Source organism: Oncorhynchus kisutch, unplaced genomic scaffold, assembly GCF_002021735.2.
Source record: "Oncorhynchus kisutch isolate 150728-3 unplaced genomic scaffold, Okis_V2 Okis02a-Okis13b_hom, whole genome shotgun sequence".
Classification (NCBI taxonomy): Eukaryota; Metazoa; Chordata; class Actinopteri; order Salmoniformes; family Salmonidae; genus Oncorhynchus; species Oncorhynchus kisutch.
In genome coordinates, this window is record NW_022261979.1 from 14,091,914 (window position 1) to 14,116,107 (window position 24,194).

At 42.4% G+C, this 24,194-nt stretch overlaps 47 non-coding genes across 47 annotated transcripts; all 47 read right to left on the reverse strand.

Annotated features, from left to right (window-relative positions):
* Nucleotides 1-157: 157 nt before the first annotated feature.
* On the reverse strand, nucleotides 158-230 carry trnak-cuu (transfer RNA lysine (anticodon CUU)). Its single transcript has one exon. It is a non-coding gene; the product is annotated as a tRNA-Lys (tRNA).
* A 423-nt stretch (nucleotides 231-653) lies between these two features.
* On the reverse strand, nucleotides 654-726 carry trnak-cuu (transfer RNA lysine (anticodon CUU)). Its single transcript has one exon. It is a non-coding gene; the product is annotated as a tRNA-Lys (tRNA).
* Nucleotides 727-1,151: 425 nt separating this feature from the next.
* On the reverse strand, nucleotides 1,152-1,224 carry trnak-cuu (transfer RNA lysine (anticodon CUU)). The gene has a single exon. It is a non-coding gene; the product is annotated as a tRNA-Lys (tRNA).
* Nucleotides 1,225-1,648: 424 nt separating this feature from the next.
* On the reverse strand, nucleotides 1,649-1,721 carry trnak-cuu (transfer RNA lysine (anticodon CUU)). The gene has a single exon. It is a non-coding gene; the product is annotated as a tRNA-Lys (tRNA).
* Nucleotides 1,722-2,145: 424 nt separating this feature from the next.
* Nucleotides 2,146-2,217, reverse strand: trnak-cuu (transfer RNA lysine (anticodon CUU)). Its single transcript has one exon. It is a non-coding gene; the product is annotated as a tRNA-Lys (tRNA).
* Nucleotides 2,218-2,641: 424 nt separating this feature from the next.
* Nucleotides 2,642-2,714, reverse strand: trnak-cuu (transfer RNA lysine (anticodon CUU)). Its single transcript has one exon. It is a non-coding gene; the product is annotated as a tRNA-Lys (tRNA).
* A 424-nt stretch (nucleotides 2,715-3,138) lies between these two features.
* trnak-cuu (transfer RNA lysine (anticodon CUU)) lies at nucleotides 3,139-3,211 on the reverse strand. The gene has a single exon. It is a non-coding gene; the product is annotated as a tRNA-Lys (tRNA).
* A 424-nt stretch (nucleotides 3,212-3,635) lies between these two features.
* trnak-cuu (transfer RNA lysine (anticodon CUU)) lies at nucleotides 3,636-3,708 on the reverse strand. The gene has a single exon. It is a non-coding gene; the product is annotated as a tRNA-Lys (tRNA).
* Nucleotides 3,709-4,132: 424 nt separating this feature from the next.
* Nucleotides 4,133-4,205, reverse strand: trnak-cuu (transfer RNA lysine (anticodon CUU)). The gene has a single exon. It is a non-coding gene; the product is annotated as a tRNA-Lys (tRNA).
* A 424-nt stretch (nucleotides 4,206-4,629) lies between these two features.
* trnak-cuu (transfer RNA lysine (anticodon CUU)) lies at nucleotides 4,630-4,702 on the reverse strand. Its single transcript has one exon. It is a non-coding gene; the product is annotated as a tRNA-Lys (tRNA).
* A 423-nt stretch (nucleotides 4,703-5,125) lies between these two features.
* trnak-cuu (transfer RNA lysine (anticodon CUU)) lies at nucleotides 5,126-5,198 on the reverse strand. Its single transcript has one exon. It is a non-coding gene; the product is annotated as a tRNA-Lys (tRNA).
* A 423-nt stretch (nucleotides 5,199-5,621) lies between these two features.
* Nucleotides 5,622-5,694, reverse strand: trnak-cuu (transfer RNA lysine (anticodon CUU)). The gene has a single exon. It is a non-coding gene; the product is annotated as a tRNA-Lys (tRNA).
* Nucleotides 5,695-6,117: 423 nt separating this feature from the next.
* On the reverse strand, nucleotides 6,118-6,190 carry trnak-cuu (transfer RNA lysine (anticodon CUU)). Its single transcript has one exon. It is a non-coding gene; the product is annotated as a tRNA-Lys (tRNA).
* A 424-nt stretch (nucleotides 6,191-6,614) lies between these two features.
* trnak-cuu (transfer RNA lysine (anticodon CUU)) lies at nucleotides 6,615-6,687 on the reverse strand. The gene has a single exon. It is a non-coding gene; the product is annotated as a tRNA-Lys (tRNA).
* Nucleotides 6,688-7,111: 424 nt separating this feature from the next.
* trnak-cuu (transfer RNA lysine (anticodon CUU)) lies at nucleotides 7,112-7,184 on the reverse strand. Its single transcript has one exon. It is a non-coding gene; the product is annotated as a tRNA-Lys (tRNA).
* Nucleotides 7,185-7,608: 424 nt separating this feature from the next.
* On the reverse strand, nucleotides 7,609-7,681 carry trnak-cuu (transfer RNA lysine (anticodon CUU)). The gene has a single exon. It is a non-coding gene; the product is annotated as a tRNA-Lys (tRNA).
* A 424-nt stretch (nucleotides 7,682-8,105) lies between these two features.
* On the reverse strand, nucleotides 8,106-8,178 carry trnak-cuu (transfer RNA lysine (anticodon CUU)). The gene has a single exon. It is a non-coding gene; the product is annotated as a tRNA-Lys (tRNA).
* A 424-nt stretch (nucleotides 8,179-8,602) lies between these two features.
* On the reverse strand, nucleotides 8,603-8,675 carry trnak-cuu (transfer RNA lysine (anticodon CUU)). The gene has a single exon. It is a non-coding gene; the product is annotated as a tRNA-Lys (tRNA).
* A 423-nt stretch (nucleotides 8,676-9,098) lies between these two features.
* trnak-cuu (transfer RNA lysine (anticodon CUU)) lies at nucleotides 9,099-9,171 on the reverse strand. The gene has a single exon. It is a non-coding gene; the product is annotated as a tRNA-Lys (tRNA).
* A 424-nt stretch (nucleotides 9,172-9,595) lies between these two features.
* trnak-cuu (transfer RNA lysine (anticodon CUU)) lies at nucleotides 9,596-9,668 on the reverse strand. Its single transcript has one exon. It is a non-coding gene; the product is annotated as a tRNA-Lys (tRNA).
* A 424-nt stretch (nucleotides 9,669-10,092) lies between these two features.
* trnak-cuu (transfer RNA lysine (anticodon CUU)) lies at nucleotides 10,093-10,165 on the reverse strand. Its single transcript has one exon. It is a non-coding gene; the product is annotated as a tRNA-Lys (tRNA).
* Nucleotides 10,166-10,589: 424 nt separating this feature from the next.
* trnak-cuu (transfer RNA lysine (anticodon CUU)) lies at nucleotides 10,590-10,662 on the reverse strand. Its single transcript has one exon. It is a non-coding gene; the product is annotated as a tRNA-Lys (tRNA).
* A 424-nt stretch (nucleotides 10,663-11,086) lies between these two features.
* Nucleotides 11,087-11,159, reverse strand: trnak-cuu (transfer RNA lysine (anticodon CUU)). Its single transcript has one exon. It is a non-coding gene; the product is annotated as a tRNA-Lys (tRNA).
* A 423-nt stretch (nucleotides 11,160-11,582) lies between these two features.
* Nucleotides 11,583-11,655, reverse strand: trnak-cuu (transfer RNA lysine (anticodon CUU)). Its single transcript has one exon. It is a non-coding gene; the product is annotated as a tRNA-Lys (tRNA).
* Nucleotides 11,656-12,079: 424 nt separating this feature from the next.
* Nucleotides 12,080-12,152, reverse strand: trnak-cuu (transfer RNA lysine (anticodon CUU)). The gene has a single exon. It is a non-coding gene; the product is annotated as a tRNA-Lys (tRNA).
* A 424-nt stretch (nucleotides 12,153-12,576) lies between these two features.
* trnak-cuu (transfer RNA lysine (anticodon CUU)) lies at nucleotides 12,577-12,649 on the reverse strand. The gene has a single exon. It is a non-coding gene; the product is annotated as a tRNA-Lys (tRNA).
* A 424-nt stretch (nucleotides 12,650-13,073) lies between these two features.
* trnak-cuu (transfer RNA lysine (anticodon CUU)) lies at nucleotides 13,074-13,146 on the reverse strand. The gene has a single exon. It is a non-coding gene; the product is annotated as a tRNA-Lys (tRNA).
* A 424-nt stretch (nucleotides 13,147-13,570) lies between these two features.
* On the reverse strand, nucleotides 13,571-13,643 carry trnak-cuu (transfer RNA lysine (anticodon CUU)). Its single transcript has one exon. It is a non-coding gene; the product is annotated as a tRNA-Lys (tRNA).
* A 424-nt stretch (nucleotides 13,644-14,067) lies between these two features.
* On the reverse strand, nucleotides 14,068-14,140 carry trnak-cuu (transfer RNA lysine (anticodon CUU)). The gene has a single exon. It is a non-coding gene; the product is annotated as a tRNA-Lys (tRNA).
* Nucleotides 14,141-14,564: 424 nt separating this feature from the next.
* trnak-cuu (transfer RNA lysine (anticodon CUU)) lies at nucleotides 14,565-14,637 on the reverse strand. The gene has a single exon. It is a non-coding gene; the product is annotated as a tRNA-Lys (tRNA).
* Nucleotides 14,638-15,060: 423 nt separating this feature from the next.
* trnak-cuu (transfer RNA lysine (anticodon CUU)) lies at nucleotides 15,061-15,134 on the reverse strand. Its single transcript has one exon. It is a non-coding gene; the product is annotated as a tRNA-Lys (tRNA).
* A 423-nt stretch (nucleotides 15,135-15,557) lies between these two features.
* On the reverse strand, nucleotides 15,558-15,630 carry trnak-cuu (transfer RNA lysine (anticodon CUU)). Its single transcript has one exon. It is a non-coding gene; the product is annotated as a tRNA-Lys (tRNA).
* Nucleotides 15,631-16,055: 425 nt separating this feature from the next.
* trnak-cuu (transfer RNA lysine (anticodon CUU)) lies at nucleotides 16,056-16,128 on the reverse strand. Its single transcript has one exon. It is a non-coding gene; the product is annotated as a tRNA-Lys (tRNA).
* Nucleotides 16,129-16,552: 424 nt separating this feature from the next.
* On the reverse strand, nucleotides 16,553-16,625 carry trnak-cuu (transfer RNA lysine (anticodon CUU)). The gene has a single exon. It is a non-coding gene; the product is annotated as a tRNA-Lys (tRNA).
* A 423-nt stretch (nucleotides 16,626-17,048) lies between these two features.
* Nucleotides 17,049-17,121, reverse strand: trnak-cuu (transfer RNA lysine (anticodon CUU)). The gene has a single exon. It is a non-coding gene; the product is annotated as a tRNA-Lys (tRNA).
* Nucleotides 17,122-17,545: 424 nt separating this feature from the next.
* On the reverse strand, nucleotides 17,546-17,618 carry trnak-cuu (transfer RNA lysine (anticodon CUU)). Its single transcript has one exon. It is a non-coding gene; the product is annotated as a tRNA-Lys (tRNA).
* Nucleotides 17,619-18,042: 424 nt separating this feature from the next.
* trnak-cuu (transfer RNA lysine (anticodon CUU)) lies at nucleotides 18,043-18,115 on the reverse strand. The gene has a single exon. It is a non-coding gene; the product is annotated as a tRNA-Lys (tRNA).
* A 423-nt stretch (nucleotides 18,116-18,538) lies between these two features.
* Nucleotides 18,539-18,611, reverse strand: trnak-cuu (transfer RNA lysine (anticodon CUU)). The gene has a single exon. It is a non-coding gene; the product is annotated as a tRNA-Lys (tRNA).
* Nucleotides 18,612-19,493: 882 nt separating this feature from the next.
* On the reverse strand, nucleotides 19,494-19,566 carry trnak-cuu (transfer RNA lysine (anticodon CUU)). The gene has a single exon. It is a non-coding gene; the product is annotated as a tRNA-Lys (tRNA).
* A 424-nt stretch (nucleotides 19,567-19,990) lies between these two features.
* Nucleotides 19,991-20,063, reverse strand: trnak-cuu (transfer RNA lysine (anticodon CUU)). Its single transcript has one exon. It is a non-coding gene; the product is annotated as a tRNA-Lys (tRNA).
* Nucleotides 20,064-20,488: 425 nt separating this feature from the next.
* Nucleotides 20,489-20,561, reverse strand: trnak-cuu (transfer RNA lysine (anticodon CUU)). The gene has a single exon. It is a non-coding gene; the product is annotated as a tRNA-Lys (tRNA).
* Nucleotides 20,562-20,985: 424 nt separating this feature from the next.
* On the reverse strand, nucleotides 20,986-21,058 carry trnak-cuu (transfer RNA lysine (anticodon CUU)). The gene has a single exon. It is a non-coding gene; the product is annotated as a tRNA-Lys (tRNA).
* A 424-nt stretch (nucleotides 21,059-21,482) lies between these two features.
* Nucleotides 21,483-21,555, reverse strand: trnak-cuu (transfer RNA lysine (anticodon CUU)). The gene has a single exon. It is a non-coding gene; the product is annotated as a tRNA-Lys (tRNA).
* A 425-nt stretch (nucleotides 21,556-21,980) lies between these two features.
* trnak-cuu (transfer RNA lysine (anticodon CUU)) lies at nucleotides 21,981-22,053 on the reverse strand. Its single transcript has one exon. It is a non-coding gene; the product is annotated as a tRNA-Lys (tRNA).
* A 423-nt stretch (nucleotides 22,054-22,476) lies between these two features.
* Nucleotides 22,477-22,549, reverse strand: trnak-cuu (transfer RNA lysine (anticodon CUU)). The gene has a single exon. It is a non-coding gene; the product is annotated as a tRNA-Lys (tRNA).
* Nucleotides 22,550-23,430: 881 nt separating this feature from the next.
* trnak-cuu (transfer RNA lysine (anticodon CUU)) lies at nucleotides 23,431-23,503 on the reverse strand. The gene has a single exon. It is a non-coding gene; the product is annotated as a tRNA-Lys (tRNA).
* Nucleotides 23,504-23,927: 424 nt separating this feature from the next.
* trnak-cuu (transfer RNA lysine (anticodon CUU)) lies at nucleotides 23,928-24,000 on the reverse strand. The gene has a single exon. It is a non-coding gene; the product is annotated as a tRNA-Lys (tRNA).
* Nucleotides 24,001-24,194: the final 194 nt, after the last annotated feature.

Sequence of the window (24,194 nt, forward strand, 5' to 3'; positions counted from 1 at the left end):
GGATGTCATTGAGATGACAGGTCAGAGTGCAGGCAGAGATAGAATTCAAATTCTTAGCCTTCTGTATCACCAGCTATGCAGGGTGGCAAGCCTGCTCGAAATTCCAAGCGGATGGATTGTTTGCGAAGTGAGTTGGTGCTTCGGCAGAGAAAATAGTCACCAAACGTGGGGCTCGAATCCACGACCCTGAGATTAAGAGTCTCATGCTCTACCGACTGAGCTAGCCAGGTACCTCAATATTGTTTTTGACTTTTTCGAATATCGTACATCCCAGTTTCTGCAAAATATGGTGATCAGTGAGTGTTGTTGATGGATCCTGTGGTGCAATCTGTTAGCGTGTTGTACATATACAGCAGAATACAGCAATTAGATGACAAGGTTATGAGTTCAAGTCCCACCAGGAGCAAGTATTCTACTTGAAGCCTCTGCCTGTCTATTTCTTGTCCAGAAAATGAGCATTTACTCAATCCATTTAGGAGTACAATTAATCTGTAATAGGGATGTCATTGAGATGACAGGTCAGAGTGCAGGCAGAGATAGAATTCAAATTCTTAGCCTTCTGTATCACCAGCTATGCAGGTTGTAAGCCTCCTCAAAATTCCAAGCGGATGGTTGTTTGCGAAGTGAGTTGGTGCTTCGGCAGAGAAAATAATCACCCAACGTGGGACTCGAACCCACGACCCTGAGATTAAGAGTCTCATGCTCTACCGACTGAGCTAGCCAGGTAACTCAATAGTGATTTTGACTTGGTTCGAATATCGTACATCCCAGTTTCTGCAAAATATGGTGATCAGTGAGTGTTGTTGATGGATCCTGTGGTGCAATCTGTTAGCGTGTTGTACTTATACAGCAGAATACAGCAATTAGATGACAAGGTTATGAGTTCAAGTCCCACCAGGAGCAAGTATTCTACTTGAAGCCTCTGCCTGTCTATTTCTTGTCAAGAAAAGGAGCATTTACTCAATCCATTTAGGAGTACAATTCATCTGTAATAGGGATGTCATTGAGATGACAGGTCAGAGTGCAGGCAGAGATAGAATTCAAATTCTTAGCCTTCTGTATCACCAGCTATGCAGGGTGGCAAGACTCCTCAAAATTCCAAGCAGATGGTTGTTTGCGAAGTGAGTTGGTGTTTCGGCAGAGAAAATAATCACCTAACGTGGGGCTCGAACCCACGACCCTGAGATTAAGAGTCTCATGCTCTACCGACTGAGCTAGCCAGGTATCTCTATATTATTTTTGACTTTTTCGAAAATAGTACATTCCAGTTTCTGATAAATATGGTGATCAGTGAGTGTTGTTGATGGATGCTGTGGTGCAATCTGTTAGCGTGTTGTACTTATACAGCAGTATACAGCAATTAGATGACAAGGTTATGAGTTCAAGCCCCACCAGGAGCAAGTATTCTTCTTGAAGCCTCTGCCTGTCTATTTCTTGTCAAGAAAAGGAGCATTTACTCAATCCATTTAGGAGTACAATTCATCTGTAATAGGGATGTCATTGAGATGACAGGTCAGAGTGCAGGCAGAGATAGAATTCAAATTATTAGCCTTCTGTATCACCAGCTATGCAGGGTGGCAAGACTCCTCAAAATTCCAAGCAGATGGTTGTTTGCGAAGTGAGTTGGTGTTTCGGCAGAGAAAATAATCACCTAACGTGGGGCTCGAACCCACGACCCTGAGATTAAGAGTCTCATGCTCTACCGACTGAGCTAGCCAGGTACCTCTATATTATTTTTGACTTTTTCGAAAATAGTACATTCCAGTTTCTGATAAATATGGTGATCAGTGAGTGTTGTTGATGGATCCTGTGGTGCAATCTGTTAGCGTGTTGTACTTATACAGCAGAATACAGCAATTAGATGACAAGGTTATGAGTTCAAGCCCCACCAGGAGCAAGTATTCTTCTTGAAGCCTCTGCCTGTCTATTTCTTGTCAAGAAAAGGAGCATTTACTCAATCCATTTAGGAGTACAATTAATCTGTAATAGGGATGTCATTGAGATGACAGGTCAGAGTGCAGGCAGAGATAGAATTCAAATTCTTAGCCTTCTGTATCACCAGCTATGCAGGGTGGCAAGACTCCTCAAAATTCCAAGCGGATGGTTGTTTGCGAAGTGAGTTGGTGTTTCGGCAGAGAAAATAATCACCTAACGTGGGGCTCGAACCACGACCCTGAGATTAAGAGTCTCATGCTCTACCGACTGAGCTAGCCAGGTACCTCTATATTATTTTTGACTTTTTCGAAAATAGTACATTCCAGTTTCTGATAAATATGGTGATCAGTGAGTGTTGTTGATGGATCCTGTGGTGCAATCTGTTAGCGTGTTGTACTTATACAGCAGAATACAGCAATTAGATGACAAGGTTATGAGTTCAAGCCCCACCAGGAGCAAGTATTCTTCTTGAAGCCTCTGCCTGTCTATTTCTTGTCAAGAAAAGGAGCATTTACTCAATCCATTTAGGAGTACAATTCATCTGTAATAGGGATGTCATTGAGATGACAGGTCAGAGTGCAGGCAGAGATAGAATTCAAATTCTTAGCCTTCTGTATCACCAGCTATGCAGGGTGGCAAGCCTGCTCGAAATTCCAAGCGGATGGTTGTTTGCGAAGTGAGTTGGTGTTTCGGCAGAGAAAATAATCACCTAACGTGGGGCTCGAACCCACGACCCTGAGATTAAGAGTCTCATGCTCTACCGACTGAGCTGGCCAGGTACCTCTATATTATTATTGACCTTTTCGAAAATAGTACATTCCAGTTTCTGATAAATATGGTGATCAGTGAGTGTTGTTGATGGATGCTGTGGTGCAATCTGTTAGCGTGTTGTACTTATACAGCAGTATACAGCAATTAGATGACAAGGTTATGAGTTCAAGCCCCACCAGGAGCAAGTATTCTTCTTGAAGCCTCTGCCTGTCTATTTCTTGTCAAGAAAAGGAGCATTTACTCAATCCATTTAGGAGTACAATTCATCTGTAATAGGGATGTCATTGAGATGACAGGTCAGAGTGCAGGCAGAGATAGAATTCAAATTATTAGCCTTCTGTATCACCAGCTATGCAGGGTGGCAAGACTCCTCAAAATTCCAAGCAGATGGTTGTTTGCGAAGTGAGTTGGTGTTTCGGCAGAGAAAATAATCACCTAACGTGGGGCTCGAACCCACGACCCTGAGATTAAGAGTCTCATGCTCTACCGACTGAGCTAGCCAGGTACCTCTATATTATTATTGACTTTTTCGAAAATAGTACATTCCAGTTTCTGATAAATATGGTGATCAGTGAGTGTTGTTGATGGATGCTGTGGTGCAATCTGTTAGCGTGTTGTACTTATACAGCAGTATACAGCAATTAGATGACAAGGTTATGAGTTCAAGCCCCACCAGGAGCAAGTATTCTTCTTGAAGCCTCTGCCTGTCTATTTCTTGTCAAGAAAAGGAGCATTTACTCAATCCATTTAGGAGTACAATTCATCTGTAATAGGGATGTCATTGAGATGACAGGTCAGAGTGCAGGCAGAGATAGAATTCAAATTATTAGCCTTCTGTATCACCAGCTATGCAGGGTGGCAAGACTCCTCAAAATTCCAAGCAGATGGTTGTTTGCGAAGTGAGTTGGTGTTTCGGCAGAGAAAATAATCACCTAACGTGGGGCTCGAACCCACGACCCTGAGATTAAGAGTCTCATGCTCTACCGACTGAGCTAGCCAGGTATCTCTATATTATTTTTGACTTTTTCGAAAATAGTACATTCCAGTTTCTGATAAATATGGTGATCAGTGAGTGTTGTTGATGGATCCTGTGGTGCAATCTGTTAGCGTGTTGTACTTATACAGCAGAATACAGCAATTAGATGACAAGGTTATGAGTTCAAGCCCCACCAGGAGCAAGTATTCTTCTTGAAGTCTCTGCCTGTCTATTTCTTGTCAAGAAAAGGAGAATTTACTCAAATCATTTAGGAGTACAATTAATCTGTAATAGGGATGTCATTGAGATGACAGGTCAGAGTGCAGGCAGAGATAGAATTCAAATTCTTAGCCTTCTGTATCACCAGCTATGCAGGGTGGCAAGACTCCTCAAAATTCCAAGCCGATGGTTGTTTGCGAAGTGAGTTGGTGTTTCGGCAGAGAAAATAATCACCTAACGTGGGGCTCGAACACACGACCCTGAGATTAAGAGTCTCATGCTCTACCGACTGAGCTAGCCAGGTACCTCTATATTATTTTTGACTTTTTCGAAAATAGTACATTCCAGTTTCTGATAAATATGGTGATCAGTGAGTGTTGTTGATGGATCATGTGGTGCAATCTGTTAGCGTGTTGTACTTATACAGCAGAATACAGCAATTAGATGACAAGGTTATGAGTTCAAGCCCCACCAGGAGCAAGTATTCTTCTTGAAGCCTCTGCCTGTCTATTTCTTGTCAAGAAAAGGAGCATTTACTCAATCCATTTAGGAGTACAATTCATCTGTAATAGGGATGTCATTGAGATGACAGGTCAGAGTGCAGGCAGAGATAGAATTCAAATTCTTAGCCTTCTGTATCACCAGCTATGCAGGGTGGCAAGCCTGCTCGAAATTCCAAGCGGATGGTTGTTTGCGAAGTGAGTTGGTGTTTCGGCAGAGAAAATAATCACCTAACGTGGGGCTCGAACCCACGACCCTGAGATTAAGAGTCTCATGCTCTACCGACTGAGCTAGCCAGGTACCTCTATATTATTATTGACTTTTCGAAAATAGTACATTCCAGTTTCTGATAAATATGGTGATCAGTGAGTGTTGTTGATGGATGCTGTGGTGCAATCTGTTAGCGTGTTGTACTTATACAGCAGTATACAGCAATTAGATGACAAGGTTATGAGTTCAAGCCCCACCAGGAGCAAGTATTCTTCTTGAAGCCTCTGCCTGTCTATTTCTTGTCAAGAAAAGGAGCATTTACTCAATCCATTTAGGAGTACAATTCATCTGTAATAGGGATGTCATTGAGATGACAGGTCAGAGTGCAGGCAGAGATAGAATTCAAATTATTAGCCTTCTGTATCACCAGCTATGCAGGGTGGCAAGACTCCTCAAAATTCCAAGCAGATGGTTGTTTGCGAAGTGAGTTGGTGTTTCGGCAGAGAAAATAATCACCTAACGTGGGGCTCGAACCCACGACCCTGAGATTAAGAGTCTCATGCTCTACCGACTGAGCTAGCCAGGTACCTCTATATTATTTTGACTTTTTCGAAAATAGTACATTCCAGTTTCTGATAAATATGGTGATCAGTGAGTGTTGTTGATGGATGCTGTGGTGCAATCTGTTAGCGTGTTGTACTTATACAGCAGAATACAGCAATTAGATGACAAGGTTATGAGTTCAAGCCCCACCAGGAGCAAGTATTCTTCTTGAAGCCTCTGCCTGTCTATTTCTTGTCAAGAAAAGGAGCATTTACTCAATCCATTTAGGAGTACAATTCATCTGTAATAGGGATGTCATTGAGATGACAGGTCAGAGTGCAGGCAGAGATAGAATTCAAATTATTAGCCTTCTGTATCACCAGCTATGCAGGGTGGCAAGACTCCTCAAAATTCCAAGCAGATGGTTGTTTGCGAAGTGAGTTGGTGTTTCGGCAGAGAAAATAATCACCTAACGTGGGGCTCGAACCCACGACCCTGAGATTAAGAGTCTCATGCTCTACCGACTGAGCTAGCCAGGTATCTCTATATTATTTTTGACTTTTTCGAAAATAGTACATTCCAGTTTCTGATAAATATGGTGATCAGTGAGTGTTGTTGATGGATCCTGTGGTGCAATCTGTTAGCGTGTTGTACTTATACAGCAGAATACAGCAATTAGATGACAAGGTTATGAGTTCAAGCCCCACCAGGAGCAAGTATTCTTCTTGAAGTCTCTGCCTGTCTATTTCTTGTCAAGAAAAGGAGAATTTACTCAAACATTTAGGAGTACAATTAATCTGTAATAGGGATGTCATTGAGATGACAGGTCAGAGTGCAGGCAGAGATAGAATTCAAATTCTTAGCCTTCTGTATCACCAGCTATGCAGGGTGGCAAGACTCCTCAAAATTCCAAGCCGATGGTTGTTTGCGAAGTGAGTTGGTGTTTCGGCAGAGAAAATAATCACCTAACGTGGGGCTCGAACACACAACCCTGAGATTAAGAGTCTCATGCTCTACCGACTGAGCTAGCAAGGTACCTCTATATTATTTTTGACTTTTTCGAAAATAGTACATTCCAGTTTCTGATAAATATGGTGATCAGTGAGTGTTGTTGATGGATCATGTGGTGCAATCTGTTAGCGTGTTGTACTTATACAGCAGAATACAGCAATTAGATGACAAGGTTATGAGTTCAAGCCCCACCAGGAGCAAGTATTCTTCTTGAAGCCTCTGCCTGTCTATTTCTTGTCAAGAAAAGGAGCATTTACTCAATCCATTTAGGAGTACAATTCATCTGTAATAGGGATGTCATTGAGATGACAGGTCAGAGTGCAGGCAGAGATAGAATTCAAATTCTTAGCCTTCTGTATCACCAGCTATGCAGGGTGGCAAGACTCCTCGAAATTCCAAGCGGATGGTTGTTTGCGAAGTGAGTTGGTGTTTCGGCAGAGAAAATAATCACCTAACGTGGGGCTCGAACCCACGACCCTGAGATTAAGAGTCTCATGCTCTACCGACTGAGCTAGCCAGGTACCTCTATATTATTATTGACTTTTTCGAAAATAGTACATTCCAGTTTCTGATAAATATGGTGATCAGTGAGTGTTGTTGATGGATGCTGTGGTGCAATCTGTTAGCGTGTTGTACTTATACAGCAGTATACAGCAATTAGATGACAAGGTTATGAGTTCAAGCCCCACCAGGAGCAAGTATTCTTCTTGAAGCCTCTGCCTGTCTATTTCTTGTCAAGAAAAGGAGCATTTACTCAATCCATTTAGGAGTACAATTCATCTGTAATAGGGATGTCATTGAGATGACAGGTCAGAGTGCAGGCAGAGATAGAATTCAAATTATTAGCCTTCTGTATCACCAGCTATGCAGGGTGGCAAGACTCCTCAAAATTCCAAGCAGATGGTTGTTTGCGAAGTGAGTTGGTGTTTCGGCAGAGAAAATAATCACCTAACGTGGGGCTCGAACCCACGACCCTGAGATTAAGAGTCTCATGCTCTACCGACTGAGCTAGCCAGGTACCTCTATATTATTATTGACTTTTTCGAAAATAGTACATTCCAGTTTCTGATAAATATGGTGATCAGTGAGTGTTGTTGATGGATCCTGTGGTGCAATCTGTTAGCGTGTTGTACTTATACAGCAGAATACAGCAATTAGATGACAAGGTTATGAGTTCAAGCCCCACCAGGAGCAAGTATTCTTCTTGAAGTCTCTGCCTGTCTATTTCTTGTCAAGAAAAGGAGAATTTACTCAAAACATTTAGGAGTACAATTAATCTGTAATAGGGATGTCATTGAGATGACAGGTCAGAGTGCAGGCAGAGATAGAATTCAAATTCTTAGCCTTCTGTATCACCAGCTATGCAGGGTGGCAAGACTCCTCAAAATTCCAAGCCGATGGTTGTTTGCGAAGTGAGTTGGTGTTTCGGCAGAGAAAATAATCACCTAACGTGGGGCTCGAACACACAACCCTGAGATTAAGAGTCTCATGCTCTACCGACTGAGCTAGCAAGGTACCTCTATATTATTTTTGACTTTTTCGAAAATAGTACATTCCAGTTTCTGATAAATATGGTGATCAGTGAGTGTTGTTGATGGATCATGTGGTGCAATCTGTTAGCGTGTTGTACTTATACAGCAGAATACAGCAATTAGATGACAAGGTTATGAGTTCAAGCCCCACCAGGAGCAAGTATTCTTCTTGAAGCCTCTGCCTGTCTATTTCTTGTCAAGAAAAGGAGCATTTACTCAATCCATTTAGGAGTACAATTCATCTGTAATGGGGATGTCATTGAGATGACAGGTCAGAGTGCAGGCAGAGATAGAATTCAAATTCTTAGCCTTCTGTATCACCAGCTATGCAGGGTGGCAAGCCTGCTCGAAATTCCAAGCGGATGGTTGTTTGCGAAGTGAGTTGGTGTTTCGGCAGAGAAAATAATCACCTAACGTGGGGCTCGAACCCACGACCCTGAGATTAAGAGTCTCATGCTCTACCGACTGAGCTAGCCAGGTACCTCTATATTATTATTGACTTTTTCGAAAATAGTACATTCCAGTTTCTGATAAATATGGTGATCAGTGAGTGTTGTTGATGGATGCTGTGGTGCAATCTGTTAGCGTGTTGTACTTATACAGCAGTATACAGCAATTAGATGACAAGGTTATGAGTTCAAGCCCCACCAGGAGCAAGTATTCTTCTTGAAGCCTCTGCCTGTCTATTTCTTGTCAAGAAAAGGAGCATTTACTCAATCCATTTAGGAGTACAATTCATCTGTAATAGGGATGTCATTGAGATGACAGGTCAGAGTGCAGGCAGAGATAGAATTCAAATTATTAGCCTTCTGTATCACCAGCTATGCAGGGTGGCAAGACTCCTCAAAATTCCAAGCAGATGGTTGTTTGCGAAGTGAGTTGGTGTTTCGGCAGAGAAAATAATCACCTAACGTGGGGCTCGAACCCACGACCCTGAGATTAAGAGTCTCATGCTCTACCGACTGAGCTAGCCAGGTATCTCTATATTATTTTTGACTTTTTCGAAAATAGTACATTCCAGTTTCTGATAAATATGGTGATCAGTGAGTGTTGTTGATGGATCCTGTGGTGCAATCTGTTAGCGTGTTGTACTTATACAGCAGAATACAGCAATTAGATGACAAGGTTATGAGTTCAAGCCCCACCAGGAGCAAGTATTCTTCTTGAAGTCTCTGCCTGTCTATTTCTTGTCAAGAAAAGGAGAATTTACTCAAACATTTAGGAGTACAATTAATCTGTAATAGGGATGTCATTGAGATGACAGGTCAGAGTGCAGGCAGAGATAGAATTCAAATTCTTAGCCTTCTGTATCACCAGCTATGCAGGGTGGCAAGACTCCTCAAAATTCCAAGCCGATGGTTGTTTGCGAAGTGAGTTGGTGTTTCGGCAGAGAAAATAATCACCTAACGTGGGGCTCGAACACACAACCCTGAGATTAAGAGTCTCATGCTCTACCGACTGAGCTAGCAAGGTACCTCTATATTATTTTTGACTTTTTCGAAAATAGTACATTCCAGTTTCTGATAAATATGGTGATCAGTGAGTGTTGTTGATGGATCATGTGGTGCAATCTGTTAGCGTGTTGTACTTATACAGCAGAATACAGCAATTAGATGACAAGGTTATGAGTTCAAGCCCCACCAGGAGCAAGTATTCTTCTTGAAGCCTCTGCCTGTCTATTTCTTGTCAAGAAAAGGAGCATTTACTCAATCCATTTAGGAGTACAATTCATCTGTAATGGGGATGTCATTGAGATGACAGGTCAGAGTGCAGGCAGAGATAGAATTCAAATTCTTAGCCTTCTGTATCACCAGCTATGCAGGGTGGCAAGCCTGCTCGAAATTCCAAGCGGATGGTTGTTTGCGAAGTGAGTTGGTGTTTCGGCAGAGAAAATAATCACCTAACGTGGGGCTCGAACCCACGACCCTGAGATTAAGAGTCTCATGCTCTACCGACTGAGCTAGCCAGGTACCTCTATATTATTATTGACTTTTTCGAAAATAGTACATTCCAGTTTCTGATAAATATGGTGATCAGTGAGTGTTGTTGATGGATGCTGTGGTGCAATCTGTTAGCGTGTTGTACTTATACAGCAGTATACAGCAATTAGATGACAAGGTTATGAGTTCAAGCCCCACCAGGAGCAAGTATTCTTCTTGAAGCCTCTGCCTGTCTATTTCTTGTCAAGAAAAGGAGCATTTACTCAATCCATTTAGGAGTACAATTCATCTGTAATAGGGATGTCATTGAGATGACAGGTCAGAGTGCAGGCAGAGATAGAATTCAAATTATTAGCCTTCTGTATCACCAGCTATGCAGGGTGGCAAGACTCCTCAAAATTCCAAGCAGATGGTTGTTTGCGAAGTGAGTTGGTGTTTCGGCAGAGAAAATAATCACCTAACGTGGGGCTCGAACCCACGACCCTGAGATTAAGAGTCTCATGCTCTACCGACTGAGCTAGCCAGGTATCTCTATATTATTTTTGACTTTTTCGAAAATAGTACATTCCAGTTTCTGATAAATATGGTGATCAGTGAGTGTTGTTGATGGATCCTGTGGTGCAATCTGTTAGCGTGTTGTACTTATACAGCAGAATACAGCAATTAGATGACAAGGTTATGAGTTCAAGCCCCACCAGGAGCAAGTATTCTTCTTGAAGTCTCTGCCTGTCTATTTCTTGTCAAGAAAAGGAGAATTTACTCAATACATTTAGGAGTACAATTAATCTGTAATAGGGATGTCATTGAGATGACAGGTCAGAGTGCAGGCAGAGATAGAATTCAAATTCTTAGCCTTCTGTATCACCAGCTATGCAGGGTGGCAAGACTCCTCAAAATTCCAAGCCGATGGTTGTTTGCGAAGTGAGTTGGTGTTTCGGCAGAGAAAATAATCACCTAACGTGGGGCTCGAACACACAACCCTGAGATTAAGAGTCTCATGCTCTACCGACTGAGCTAGCCAGGTACCTCTATATTATTTTTGACTTTTTCGAAAATAGTACATTCCAGTTTCTGATAAATATGGTGATCAGTGAGTGTTGTTGATGGATCATGTGGTGCAATCTGTTAGCGTGTTGTACTTATACAGCAGAATACAGCAATTAGATGACAAGGTTATGAGTTCAAGCCCCACCAGGAGCAAGTATTCTTCTTGAAGCCTCTGCCTGTCTATTTCTTGTCAAGAAAAGGAGCATTTACTCAATCCATTTAGGAGTACAATTCATCTGTAATGGGGATGTCATTGAGATGACAGGTCAGAGTGCAGGCAGAGATAGAATTCAAATTCTTAGCCTTCTGTATCACCAGCTATGCAGGGTGGCAAGCCTGCTCGAAATTCCAAGCGGATGGTTGTTTGCGAAGTGAGTTGGTGTTTCGGCAGAGAAAATAATCACCTAACGTGGGGCTCGAACCCACGACCCTGAGATTAAGAGTCTCATGCTCTACCGACTGAGCTAGCCAGGTACCTCTATATTATTTTGACTTTTTCGAAAATAGTACATTCCAGTTTCTGATAAATATGGTGATCAGTGAGTGTTGTTGATGGATGCTGTGGTGCAATCTGTTAGCGTGTTGTACTTATACAGCAGAATACAGCAATTAGATGACAAGGTTATGAGTTCAAGCCCCACCAGGAGCAAGTATTCTTCTTGAAGCCTCTGCCTGTCTATTTCTTGTCAAGAAAAGGAGCATTTACTCAATCCATTTAGGAGTACAATTCATCTGTAATAGGGATGTCATTGAGATGACAGGTCAGAGTGCAGGCAGAGATAGAATTCAAATTATTAGCCTTCTGTATCACCAGCTATGCAGGGTGGCAAGACTCCTCAAAATTCCAAGCAGATGGTTGTTTGCGAAGTGAGTTGGTGTTTCGGCAGAGAAAATAATCACCTAACGTGGGGCTCGAACCCACGACCCTGAGATTAAGAGTCTCATGCTCTACCGACTGAGCTAGCCAGGTATCTCTATATTATTTTTGACTTTTTCGAAAATAGTACATTCCAGTTTCTGATAAATATGGTGATCAGTGAGTGTTGTTGATGGATCCTGTGGTGCAATCTGTTAGCGTGTTGTACTTATACAGCAGAATACAGCAATTAGATGACAAGGTTATGAGTTCAAGCCCCACCAGGAGCAAGTATTCTTCTTGAAGTCTCTGCCTGTCTATTTCTTGTCAAGAAAAGGAGAATTTACTCAAAACATTTAGGAGTACAATTAATCTGTAATAGGGATGTCATTGAGATGACAGGTCAGAGTGCAGGCAGAGATAGAATTCAAATTCTTAGCCTTCTGTATCACCAGCTATGCAGGGTGGCAAGACTCCTCAAAATTCCAAGCCGATGGTTGTTTGCGAAGTGAGTTGGTGTTTCGGCAGAGAAAATAATCACCTAACGTGGGGCTCGAACACACAACCCTGAGATTAAGAGTCTCATGCTCTACCGACTGAGCTAGCAAGGTACCTCTATATTATTTTTGACTTTTTCGAAAATAGTACATTCCAGTTTCTGATAAATATGGTGATCAGTGAGTGTTGTTGATGGATCATGTGGTGCAATCTGTTAGCGTGTTGTACTTATACAGCAGAATACAGCAATTAGATGACAAGGTTATGAGTTCAAGCCCCACCAGGAGCAAGTATTCTTCTTGAAGCCTCTGCCTGTCTATTTCTTGTCAAGAAAAGGAGCATTTACTCAATCCATTTAGGAGTACAATTCATCTGTAATGGGGATGTCATTGAGATGACAGGTCAGAGTGCAGGCAGAGATAGAATTCAAATTCTTAGCCTTCTGTATCACCAGCTATGCAGGGTGGCAAGACTCCTCAAAATTCCAAGCCGATGGTTGTTTGCGAAGTGAGTTGGTGTTTCGGCAGAGAAAATAATCACCTAACGTGGGGCTCGAACCCACGACCCTGAGATTAAGAGTCTCATGCTCTACCGACTGAGCTAGCCAGGTACCTCTATATTATTTTTGACTTTTTCGAAAATAGTACATTCCAGTTTCTGATAAATATGGTGATCAGTGAGTGTTGTTGATGGATCATGTGGTGCAATCTGTTAGCGTGTTGTACTTATACAGCAGAATACAGCAATTAGATGACAAGGTTATGAGTTCAAGCCCCACCAGGAGCAAGTATTCTTCTTGAAGTCTCTGCCTGTCTATTTCTTGTCAAGAAAAGGAGCATTTACTCAATCCATTTAGGAGTACAATTCATCTGTAATAGGGATGTCATTGAGATGACAGGTCAGAGTGCAGGCAGAGATAGAATTCAAATTCTTAGCCTTCTGTATCACCAGCTATGCAGGGTGGCAAGACTCCTCAAAATTCCAAGCAGATGGTTGTTTGCGAAGTGAGTTGGTGTTTCGGCAGAGAAAATAATCACCTAACGTGGGGCTCGAACCCACGACCCTGAGATTAAGAGTCTCATGCTCTACCGACTGAGCTAGCCAGGTACCTCTATATTATTATTGACTTTTTCGAAAATAGTACATTCCAGTTTCTGATAAATATGGTGATCAGTGAGTGTTGTTGATGGATCCTGTGGTGCAATCTGTTAGCGTGTTGTACTTATACAGCAGAATACAGCAATTAGATGACAAGGTTATGAGTTCAAGCCCCACCAGGAGCAAGTATTCTTCTTGAAGCCTCTGCCTGTCTATTTCTTGTCAAGAAAAGGAGCATTTACTCAATCCATTTAGGAGTACAATTCATCTGTAATAGGGATGTCATTGAGATGACAGGTCAGAGTGCAGGCAGAGATAGAATTCAAATTATTAGCCTTCTGTATCACCAGCTATGCAGGGTGGCAAGACTCCTCAAAATTCCAAGCAGATGGTTGTTTGCGAAGTGAGTTGGTGTTTCGGCAGAGAAAATAATCACCTAACGTGGGGCTCGAACCCACGACCCTGAGATTAAGAGTCTCATGCTCTACCGACTGAGCTAGCCAGGTATCTCTATATTATTTTTGACTTTTTCGAAAATAGTACATTCCAGTTTCTGATAAATATGGTGATCAGTGAGTGTTGTTGATGGATCCTGTGGTGCAATCTGTTAGCGTGTTGTACTTATACAGCAGAATACAGCAATTAGATGACAAGGTTATGAGTTCAAGCCCCACCAGGAGCAAGTATTCTTCTTGAAGTCTCTGCCTGTCTATTTCTTGTCAAGAAAAGGAGAATTTACTCAAAACATTTAGGAGTACAATTAATCTGTAATAGGGATGTCATTGAGATGACAGGTCAGAGTGCAGGCAGAGATAGAATTCAAATTCTTAGCCTTCTGTATCACCAGCTATGCAGGGTGGCAAGACTCCTCAAAATTCCAAGCCGATGGTTGTTTGCGAAGTGAGTTGGTGTTTCGGCAGAGAAAATAATCACCTAACGTGGGGCTCGAACACACAACCCTGAGATTAAGAGTCTCATGCTCTACCGACTGAGCTAGCAAGGTACCTCTATATTATTTTTGACTTTTTCGAAAATAGTACATTCCAGTTTCTGATAAATATGGTGATCAGTGAGTGTTGTTGATGGATCATGTGGTGCAATCTGTTAGCGTGTTGTACTTATACAGCAGAATACAGCAATTAGATGACAAGGTTATGAGTTCAAGCCCCACCAGGAGCAAGTATTCTTCTTGAAGTCTCTGCCTGTCTATTTCTTGTCAAGAAAAGGAGCATTTACTCAATCCATTTAGGAGTACAATTCATCTGTAATAGGGATGTCATTGAGATGACAGGTCAGAGTGCAGGCAGAGATAGAATTCAAATTCTTAGCCTTCTGTATCACCAGCTATGCAGGGTGGCAAGACTCCTCAAAATTCCAAGCAGATGGTTGTTTGCGAAGTGAGTTGGTGTTTCGGCAGAGAAAATAATCACCTAACGTGGGGCTCGAACCCACGACCCTGAGATTAAGAGTCTCATGCTCTACCGACTGAGCTAGCCAGGTACCTCAATAGTGATTTTGACTTGTTCGAATATCGTACATCCAGTTTCTGCAAAATATGGTGATCAGTGAGTGTTGTTGATGGATCCTGTGGTGCAATCTGTTAGCGTGTTGTACATATACAGCAGAATACAGCAATTAGATGACAAGGTTATGAGTTCAAGTCCCACCAGGAGCAAGTATTCTTCTTGAAGCCTCTGCCTGTCTATTTCTTGTCCAGAAAATGAGCATTTACTCAATCCATTTAGGAGTACAATTCATCTGTAATGGGGATGTCATTGAGATGACAGGTCAGAGTGCAGGCAGAGATAGAATTTAAATTCTTAGCCTTCTGTATCACCAGCTATGCAGGGTGGCAAGCCTGCTCGAAATTCCAAGCGGATGGTTGTTTGCGAAGTGAGTTGGTGCTTCGGCAGAGAAAATAATCACCTAACGTGGGGCTCGAACCCACGAACCCTGAGATTAAGAGTCTCATGCTCTACCGACTGAGCTAGCCAGGTACCTCAATAGTGATTTTGACTTGGTTCGAATATCGTACATCCAGTTTCTGCAAAATATGGTGATCAGTGAGTGTTGTTGATGGATCCTGTGGTGCAATCTGTTAGCGTGTTGTACTTATACAGCAGAATACAGCAATTAGATGACAAGGTTATGAGTTCAAGCCCCACCAGGAGCAAGTATTCTTCTTGAAGCCTCTGCCTGTCTATTTCTTGTCAAGAAAAGGAGCATTTACTCAATCCATTTAGGAGTACAATTCATCTGTAATAGGGATGTCATTGAGATGACAGGTCAGAGTGCAGGCAGAGATAGAATTCAAATTCTTAGCCTTCTGTATCACCAGCTATGCAGGTTGTTAAGCCTCCTCAAAATTCCAAGCGGATGGTTGTTTGCAAAGTGAGTTGGTGCTTCGGCAGAGAAAATAATCACCAACGTGGGGCTCGAACCCACGACCCTGAGATTAAGAGTCTCATGCTCTACCGACTGAGCTAGCCAGGTAACTCAATAGTGATTTTGACTTGGTTCGAATATCGTACATCCAAGTTTCTGCAAAATATGGTGATCAGTGAGTGTTGTTGATGGATCCTGTGGTGCAATCTGTTAGCGTGTTGTACTTATACAGCAGAATACAGCAATTAGATGACAAGGTTATGAGTTCAAGCCCCACCAGGAGCAAGTATTCTTCTTGAAGCCTCTGCCTGTCTATTTCTTGTCAAGAAAAGGAGCATTTACTCAATCCATTTAGGAGTACAATTCATCTGTAATAGGGATGTCATTGAGATGACAGGTCTGAGTGCAGGCAGAGATAGATTTCAAATTATTAGCCTTCTGTATCACCAGCTATGCAGGGTGGCAAGACTCCTCAAAATTCCAAGCAGATGGTTGTTTGCGAAGTGAGTTGGTGTTTCGGCAGAGAAAATAATTACCTAACGTGGGGCTCGAACCCACGACCCTGAGATTAAGAGTCTCATGCTCTACCGACTGAGCTAGCCAGGTACCTCTATATTATTTTTGACTTTTACGAAAATAGTACATTCCAGTTTCTGATAAATATGGTGATCAGTGAGTGTTGTTGATGGATCCTGTGGTGCAATCTGTTAGCGTGTTGTACTTACACAGCAGAATACAGCAATTAGATGACAAGGTTATGAGTTCAAGCCCCACCAGGAGCAAGTATTCTTCTTGAAGTCTCTGCCTGTCTATTTCTTGTCCAGAAAATGAGCATTTACTCAATCCATTTAGGAGTACAATTCATCTGTAATGGGGATGTCATTGAGATGACAGGTCAGAGTGGAGGAAGAGATAGAATTCAAATTCTTAGCCTTCTGTATCACCAGCTATGCAGGTTGTTAAGCCTCCTCAAAATTCCAAGCGGATGGTTGTTTGCAAAGTGAGTTGGTGCTTCGGCAGAGAAAATAATCACCAAACGTGGGGCTCGAACCCACGACCCTGAGATTAAGAGTCTCATGCTCTACCGACTGAGCTAGCCAGGTACCTCAATAGTATTTTGACTTTTTCGAATATCGTACATCCAAGTTTCTGCAAAATATGGTGATCAGTGAGTGTTGTTGATGGATCCTGTGGTGCAATCTGTTAGCGTGTTGTACTTATACAGCAGAATACAGCAATTAGATGACAAGGTTATGAGTTCAAGCCCCACCAGGAGCAAGTATTCTTCTTGAAGCCTCTGCCTGTCTATTTCTTGTCCAGAAAAGGAGCATTTACTCAATCCATTTAGGAGTACAATTCATCTGTAATAGGGATGTCATTGAGATGACAGGTCAGAGTGCAGGCAGAGATAGAATTTAAATTCTTAGCCTTCTGTATCACCAGCTATGCAGGGTGGCAAGCCTGCTCGAAATTCCAAGCGGATGGTTGTTTGCGAAGTGAGTTGGTGCTTCGGCAGAGAAAATAATCACCTAACGTGGGGCTCGAACCCACGACCCTGAGATTAAGAGTCTCATGCTCTACCGACTGAGCTAGCCAGGTACCTAAATATATTTTTGGACTTTTTCGAATATCGTACATCCAAGTTTCTGCAAAATATGGTGATCAGTGAGTGTTGTTGATGGATCCTGTGGTGCAATCTGTTAGCGTGTTGTACATATACAGCAGAATACAGCAATTCGATGACAAGGTTATGAGTTCAAGTCCCACCAGGAGCAAGTATTCTTCTTGAAGCCTCTGCCTGTCTATTTCTTGTCCAGAAAATGAGCATTTACTCAATCCATTTAGGAGTACAATTCATCTGTAATGGGGATGTCATTGAGATGACAGGTCAGAGTGCAGGCAGAGATAGAATTTAAATTCTTAGCCTTCTGTATCACCAGCTATGCAGGGTGGCAAGCCTGCTCGAAATTCCAAGCGGATGGTTGTTTGCGAAGTGAGTTGGTGCTTCGGCAGAGAAAATAATCACCTAACATGGGGCTCGAACCCACTACCCTGAGATTAAGAGTCTCATGCTCTACCGACTGAGCTAGCCAGGTACCCCTATAGTATTTTTGACTTTTTCGAAAATAGTACATTCCAGTTTCTGCAAAATATGGTGATCAGTGAGTGTTGTTGATGGATCCTGTGGTGCAATCTGTTAGCGTGTTGTACTTATACAGCAGAATACAGCAATTAGATTACAAGGTTATGAGTTCAAGCCCCACCAGGAGCAAGTATTCTTCTTGAAGCCTCTGCCTGTCTATTTCTTGTCAAGAAAAGGAGCATTTACTCAATCCATTTAGGAGTACAATTCATCTGTAATAGGGATGTCATTGAGATGACAGGTCAGAGTGCAGGCAGAGATAGATTTCAAATTATTAGCCTTCTGTATCACCAGCTATGCAGGGTGGCAAGACTCCTCAAAATTCCAAGCAGATGGTTGTTTGCGAAGTGAGTTGGTGTTTCGGCAGAGAAAATAATTACCTAACGTGGGGCTCGAACCCACGACCCTGAGATTAAGAGTCTCATGCTCTACCGACTGAGCTAGCCAGGTACCCTATAGTATTTTTGACTTTTTCGAAAATAGTACATTCCAGTTTCTGATAAATATGGTGATCAGTGAGTGTTGTTGATGGATCCTGTGGTGCAATCTGTTAGCGTGTTGTACTAATACAGCAGAATACAGCAATTAGATGACAAGGTTATGAGTTCAAGCCCCACCAGGAGCAAGTATTCTTCTTGAAGTCTCTGCCTGTCTATTTCTTGTCAAGAAAAGGAGAATTTACTCAATCCATTTAGGAGTACAATTAATCTGTAATAGGGATGTCATTGAGATGACAGGTCAGAGTGCAGGCAGAGATAGAATTTAAGTTCTTAGCCTTCAGTATCACCAGCTATGCAGGTTGTTAAGCCTCCTCAAAATTCCAAGCGGATGGTTGTTTGCAAAGTGAGTTGGTGCTTCGGCAGAGAAAATAATCACCCAACGTGGGGCTCGAACCCACGACCCTGAGATTAAGAGTCTCATGCTCTACCGACTGAGCTAGCCAGGTAACTCAATAGTGATTTTGACTTGGTTCGAATATCGTACATCCAAGTTTCTGCAAAATATGGTGATCAGTGAGTGTTGTTGATGGATCCTGTGGTGCAATCTGTTAGCGTGTTGTACTTATACAGCAGAATACAGCAATTAGATTACAAGGTTATGAGTTCAAGCCCCACCAGGAGCAAGTATTCTTCTTGAAGCCTCTGCCTGTCTATTTCTTGTCAAGAAAAGGAGCATTTACTCAATTCATTTAGGAGTACAATTCATCTGTAATAGGGATGTCATTGAGATGACAGGTCAGAGTGCAGGCAGAGATAGAATTCAAATTATTAGCCTTCTGTATCACCAGCTATGCAGGGTGGCAAGCCTGCTCGAAATTCCAAGTGGATGGTTGTTTGCAAAGTGAGTTGGTGCTTCGGCACTGAGCTAGCCAGGTACCTATTTAGGTACCTGAGCTAGCCAGGTACCTAAATATATTTTTGGACTTTTTCGAATATCGTACATCCAAGTTTCTGCAAAATATGGTGATCAGTGAGTGTTGTTGATGGATCCTGTGGTGCAATCTGTTAGCGTGTTGTACATATACAGCAGAATACAGCAATTCGATGACAAGGTTATGAGTTCAAGTCCCACCAGGAGCAAGTATTCTTCTTGAAGCCTCTGCCTGTCTATTTCTTGTCCAGAAAATGAGCATTTACTCAATCCATTTAGGAGTACAATTGATCTGTAATGGGGATGTCATTGAGATGACAGGTCAGAGTGCAGGCAGAGATAGAATTTAAATTCTTAGCCTTCTGTATCACCAGCTATGCAGGGTGGCAAGCCTGCTCGAAATTCCAAGCGGATGGTTGTTTGCGAAGTGAGTTGGTGCTTCGGCAGAGAAAATAATCACCTAACATGGGGCTCGAACCCACGACCCTGAGATTAAGAGTCTCATGCTCTACCGACTGAGCTAGCCAGGTACCCCTATAGTAATTTTGACTTTTTCGAAAATAGTACATTCCAGTTTCTGATAAATATGGTGATCAGTGAGTGTTGTTGATGGATCCTGTGGTGCAATCTGTTAGCGTGTTGTACTTATACAGCAGAATACAGCAATTAGATGACAAGGTTATGAGTTCAAGCCCCACCAGGAGCAAGTATTCTTCTTGAAGTCTCTGCCTGTCTATTTCTTGTCAAGAAAAGGAGAATTTACTCAATCCATTTAAGAGTACAATTAATCTGTAATAGGGATGTCATTGAGATGACAGGTCAGAGTGCAGGCAGAGATAGAATTTAAGTTCTTAGCCTTCAGTATCACCAGCTATGCAGGTTGTTAAGCCTCCTCAAAATTCCAAGCGGATGGTTGTTTGCAAAGTGAGTTGGTGCTTCGGCAGAGAAAATAATCACCCAACGTGGGGCTCGAACCCACGACCCTGAGATTAAGAGTCTCATGCTCTACCGACTGAGCTAGCCAGGTAACTCAATAGTGATTTTGACTTGGTTCGAATATCGTACATCCAAGTTTCTGCAAAATATGGTGATCAGTGAGTGTTGTTGATGGATCCTGTGGTGCAATCTGTTAGCGTGTTGTACATATACAGCAGAATACAGCAATTCGATGACAAGGTTATGAGTTCAAGTCCCACCAGGAGCAAGTATTCTTCTTGAAGCCTCTGCCTGTCTATTTCTTGTCCAGAAAATGAGCATTTACTCAATCCATTTAGGAGTACAATTCATCTGTAATGGGGATGTCATTGAGATGACAGGTCAGAGTGAAGGCAGAGATAGAATTTAAATTCTTAGCCTTCTGTATCACCAGCTATGCAGGGTGGCAAGCCTGCTCGAAATTCCAAGCGGATGGTTGTTTGCGAAGTGAGTTGGTGCTTCGGCAGAGAAAATAATCACCTAACATGGGGCTCGAACCCACGACCCTGAGATTAAGAGTCTCATGCTCTACCGACTGAGCTAGCCAGGTACCCCTATAGTATTGTTGACTTTTTCGAAAATAGTACATTCCAGTTTCTGATAAATATGGTGATCAGTGAGTGTTGTTGATGGATCCTGTGGTGCAATCTGTTAGCGTGTTGTACTTATACAGCAGAATACAGCAATTAGATGACAAGGTTATGAGTTCAAGCCCCACCAGGAGCAAGTATTCTTCTTGAAGTCTCTGCCTGTCTATTTCTTGTCAAGAAAAGGAGAATTTACTCAATCCATTTAAGAGTACAATTAATCTGTAATAGGGATGTCATTGAGATGACAGGTCAGAGTGCAGGCAGAGATAGAATTTAAGTTCTTAGCCTTCAGTATCACCAGCTATGCAGGTTGTTAAGCCTCCTCAAAATTCCAAGCGGATGGTTGTTTGCAAAGTGAGTTGGTGCTTCGGCAGAGAAAATAATCACCCAACGTGGGGCTCGAACCCACGACCCTGAGATTAAGAGTCTCATGCTCTACCGACTGAGCTAGCCAGGTACCTAAATATATTTTTGGACTTTTTCGAATATCGTACATCCAAGTTTCTGCAAAATATGGTGATCAGTGAGTGTTGTTGATGGATCCTGTGGTGCAATCTGTTAGCGTGTTGTACATATACAGCAGAATACAGCAATTCGATGACAAGGTTATGAGTTCAAGCCCCACCAGGAGCAAGTATTCTTCTTGAAGCCTCTGCCTGTCTATTTCTTGTCCAGAAAATGAGCATTTACTCAATCCATTTAGGAGTACAATTCATCTGTAATGGGGATGTCATTGAGATGACAGGTCAGAGTGCAGGCAGAGATAGAATTTAAATTCTTAGCCTTCTGTATCACCAGCTATGCAGGGTGGCAAGCCTGCTCGAAATTCCAAGCGGATGGTTGTTTGCGAAGTGAGTTGGTGCTTCGGCAGAGAAAATAATCACCTAACATGGGGCTCGAACCCACGACCCTGAGATTAAGAGTCTCATGCTCTACCGACTGAGCTAGCCAGGTACCTCAATAGTGATTTTGACTTGGTTCGAATATCGTACATCCCAGTTTCTGCAAAATATGGTGATCAGTGAGTGTTGTTGATGGATGCTGTGGTGCAATCTGTTAGCGTGTTGTACTTATAGAGCAGTATACAGCAATTAGATGACAAGGTTATGAGTTCAAGCCCCACCAGGAGCAAGTATTCTTCTTGAAGCCTCTGCCTGTCTATTTCTTGTCCAGAAAATGAGCATTTACTCAATCCATTTAGGAGTACAATTCATCTGTAATGGGGATGTCATTGAGATGACAGGTCAGAGTGCAGGCAGAGATAGAATTTAAATTCTTAGCCTTCTGTATCACCAGCTATGCAGGGTGGCAAGCCTGCTCGAAATTCCAAGCGGATGGTTGTTTGCGAAGTGAGTTGGTGCTTCGGCAGAGAAAATAATCACCTAACATGGGGCTCGAACCCACGACCCTGAGATTAAGAGTCTCATGCTCTACCGACTGAGCTAGCCAGGTACCCCTATAGTATTTTTGACTTTTTCGAAAATAGTACATTCCAGTTTCTGATAAATATGGTGATCAGTGAGTGTTGTTGATGGATCCTGTGGTGCAATCTGTTAGCGTGTTGTACTATACAGCAGAATACAGCAATTAGATGACAAGGTTATGAGTTCAAGCCCCACCAGGAGCAAGTATTCTTCTTGAAGTCTCTGCCTGTCTATTTCTTGTCAAGAAAAGGAGAATTTACTCAATCCATTTAGGAGTACAATTAATCTGTAATAGGGATGTCATTGAGATGACAGGTCAGAGTGCAGGCAGAGATAGAATTTAAGTTCTTAGCCTTCAGTATCACCAGCTATGCAGGTTGTTAAGCCTCCTCAAAATTCCAAGCGGATGGTTGTTTGCAAAGTGAGTTGGTGCTTCGGCAGAGAAAATAATCACCCAACGTGGGGCTCGAACCCACGACCCTGAGATTAAGAGTCTCATGCTCTACCGACTGAGCTAGCCAGGTACCTCAATAGTATTTTGACTTGTTCGAATATCGTACATCCAAGTTTCTGCAAAATATGGTGATCAGTGAGTGTTGTTGATGGATCCTGTGGTGCAATCTGTTAGCGTGTTGTACTTATACAGCAGAATACAGCAATTAGATTACAAGGTTATGAGTTCAAGCCCCACCAGGAGCAAGTATTCTTCTTGAAGCCTCTGCCTGTCTATTTCTTGTCAAGAAAAGGAGCATTTACTCAATTCATTTAGGAGTACAATTCATCTGTAATAGGGATGTCATTGAGATGACAGGTCAGAGTGCAGGCAGAGATAGAATTCAAATTATTAGCCTTCTGTATCACCAGCTATGCAGGGTGGCAAGCCTGCTCGAAATTCCAAGTGGATGGTTGTTTGCAAAGTGAGTTGGTGCTTCGGCACTGAGCTAGCCAGGTACCTATTTAGGTACCTGAGCTAGCCAGGTACCTAAATATATTTTTGGACTTTTTCGAATATCGTACATCCAAGTTTCTGCAAAATATGGTGATCAGTGAGTGTTGTTGATGGATCCTGTGGTGCAATCTGTTAGCGTGTTGTACATATACAGCAGAATACAGCAATTCGATGACAAGGTTATGAGTTCAAGTCCCACCAGGAGCAAGTATTCTTCTTGAAGCCTCTGCCTGTCTATTTCTTGTCCAGAAAATGAGCATTTACTCAATCCATTTAGGAGTACAATTCATCTGTAATAGGGATGTCATTGAGATGACAGGTCAGAGTGCAGGCAGAGATAGAATTTCAAATTATTAGCCTTCTGTATCACCAGCTATGCAGGGTGGCAAGCCTCCTCGAAATTCCAAGCAGATGGTTGTTTGCGAAGTGAGTTGGTGTTTCGGCAGAGAAAATAATCACCTAACGTGGGGCTCGAACCCACGACCCTGAGATTAAGAGTCTCATGCTCTACCGACTGAGCTAGCCAGGTACCTCTATATTATTTTTGACTTTTACGAAAATAGTACATTCCAGTTTCTGATAAATATGGTGATCAGTGAGTGTTGTTGATGGATCCTGTGGTGCAATCTGTTAGCGTGTTGTACTTATACAGCAGAATACAGCAATTAGATGACAAGGTTATGAGTTCAAGCCCCACCAGGAGCAAGTATTCTTCTTGAAGTCTCTGCCTGTCTATTTCTTGTCAAGAAAAGGAGAATTTACTCAATCCATTTAGGAGTACAATTAATCTGTAATAGGGATGTCATTGAGATGACAGGTCAGAGTGCAGGCAGAGATAGAATTTAAGTTCTTAGCCTTCAGTATCACCAGCTATGCAGGTTGTTAAGCCTCCTCAAAATTCCAAGCGGATGGTTGTTTGCAAAGTGAGTTGGTGCTTCGGCAGAGAAAATAATCACCCAACGTGGGGCTCGAACCCACGACCCTGAGATTAAGAGTCTCATGCTCTACCGACTGAGCTAGCCAGGTAACTCAATAGTGATTTTGACTTGGTTCGAATATCGTACATCCAAGTTTCTGCAAAATATGGTGATCAGTGAGTGTTGTTGATGGATCCTGTGGTGCAATCTGTTAGCGTGTTGTACATATACAGCAGAATACAGCAATTCGATGACAAGGTTATGAGTTCAAGTCCCACCAGGAGCAAGTATTCTTCTTGAAGC